Source organism: Frankliniella occidentalis, unplaced genomic scaffold (assembly GCF_000697945.3).
Source record: "Frankliniella occidentalis isolate FOCC.00 unplaced genomic scaffold, Focc_3.1 Scaffold165, whole genome shotgun sequence".
In the NCBI taxonomy this organism is placed as follows: domain Eukaryota; kingdom Metazoa; phylum Arthropoda; class Insecta; order Thysanoptera; family Thripidae; genus Frankliniella; species Frankliniella occidentalis.
Genome location: NW_026267291.1, coordinates 398,199 through 400,209, shown reverse-complemented (window position 1 = coordinate 400,209; position 2,011 = coordinate 398,199). Strand labels below are relative to the sequence as shown.

General features: G+C 48.2%; 1 long non-coding RNA gene across 5 annotated transcripts in view; it reads left to right on the top strand.

Annotated features, from left to right (window-relative positions):
* The first annotated feature begins 993 nt into the window (after positions 1–993).
* Positions 994–2,011, top strand: part of LOC127750293 (uncharacterized) — an 8,817-nt gene continuing 7,799 nt past the window's right edge. For all 5 annotated transcript variants that reach the window (XR_008011609.1, XR_008011611.1, XR_008011613.1 and 2 more), the window contains exons 1-2: positions 994–1,148; positions 1,224–1,472. This is a non-coding gene — a long non-coding RNA (uncharacterized LOC127750293). The remainder of the gene's footprint in view (positions 1,149–1,223; positions 1,473–2,011) is intronic.

Here is a 2,011-nt window from a genome sequence, read left to right as displayed (position 1 = left end):
ACGTTTTCTGAGTTGAGTTTTTGGTCTCCCGTCATTTTGCTGCCACTGATATTAATATATCCCAATCTAGCGAGGCTATGGAGGTACAAACATCATGATCCTATTTCCTTGCTTTAAGAGCATTAACACGTTCAAGTTAATGTTGTGTTTGATTTCTTCGGGTCACAGTGGTGCAGTACGGTCAAGTACGATGTACCTCACTCCTTCACACATGGTGAATGACACTCCATGGACTTACTACGAATCATCACTGTAAGTACTGTGTATTCCCAGTTGTCTGTACACCTGACAATGCAAACCTTTGTTTTATCACCTCCAAACTTGTTTTCCATTATGTCCCCTCTAACGCAATTTTCTGATCTTTTGCCTTACAGGCGCAGAATTTTAAGGGTCAATATGCCGGGAATCATCCTTGAGATGTCTGCTGTCAGATTCCTTTATTGTGTTCTTTGTTCAAGAATGTAAAGTTCGCATAGTTTCTGTGTTATTTTTCTTTAGAATTCCATCTTTTCTTGCTGTTGCACAAATCTTTCTCTGTTGTTACAAACTTTTTGGTAAAATGTACAATCATTAGAAGTGAATTACTGCTTTCTTCTCCTTTGATTCGTCATTGGCTGAGCGATTAGCGAAGCCCATTACTCCACTGACCCGAAAAGTTTCATTCTGTTTGTGTGTTTGTTTGTCTGTCCGCACGATAACTCGAGCAGGAATTGAGATAGCGGTCTGGGAATTTCAGGGTCGTTTTGTATCATAAAAAGACAGATCGAGTTTGTGACGCGCGGAATTTCGAGGGGATCGGGGTTTGCCTTAGTTGGCCGGTCCCGCCCCTGGTAGAGGGGTTGTGGCCGCAGCCTTTCCTTTTAATTTCAAACGCGCGTCACTTTTCGATCTTTGCCGCCTTGATCGCCTGAGCGCCAGCTCAGGTGCGGGCGGTCTAGCAGACGATGGGGTCAGCTGACCGGCCGGGCCAATGGGTGCGAGCGAGAGCGAGTGAGGCGAGCCGAGGCGAGCGGGGGACAGCGGCAGGACGCTGGACCTCGGTCACTCAGCGAGCTGCAGCGGCGAGAGAGGGTCTGCCTCGGCGACCCGACCCAAGCACCTGCTATGGTTTTAGTTTACATCTGTGCGCTACCCGCACATAGTGCTTGGTGAGTGCGGTCTGCCATACCGGGTTTAACTAAATAGTGAGACATCCGTGTGCTAATGTAGTCGTTTCCTTGCAGGGTCTAAGTTTCCCGTCTTATGACGGTGTGTGCCTTCGGGTCTATTTCCCTATGAGATTATTCGCCGTGATGGCGTGTTCGCTTTGAGTCAACCGATGTAGAACTAGGTTCTCATTCTCACCGGCGGTCCGCCCCGTGAAGTCACAAGCAGTCTGACGTTTGTCGATCTTTGCCGCCCGCCCCGCTGGGGCCGGGTCGGCTTGTTTTGTTGTGAAGCTCTCCTCTCCATCGCCGCATCGCTAAACACGTGTAAGTGTTTTGTACCTCTGTATGAGTGTTCTGTTGTCTGTCGACATCTTTCATCTTTTTGGTTCCGCGGCGATAACGTTTCGATTTGTGACTTTTGCGCTGGCTCTTATCAGTGAGTGTGGGAGGGCAGGGCGTTAGCGAGGTCCTTGCTCGTCGTAGATTGCGGCGGGCCCGGCTGGCTCCTGTCCGCTCCCCACTGCACTTGAGCTTTTTGTCCTTTAGGGATTTGTTTTGCGCTATTGAGTTCTTTGACGTATCGTCCGCGGACCAGTTGGGTTGCATACCCTCTCGGCGTATTATGAGATTAATGGGTTGCCTATCTACCAGGCGTGTATATGAAGTTTAACTCACTCTGTTGATTTTATGCTAGTATGCTGATTTGTATAGCGTCAGAAGTGCGCTTTGCGTTCTAGTCTAATGTTGATTTGTTAGTCATCTTTGCTACTATTTATGTACTTTGTACTCAAGTTCACCCATTTTGTACCAGCAGCATTTATCGCTTTGTAGCCCGCCCTTCTGCTTTGAAAAAGCTATCCAGC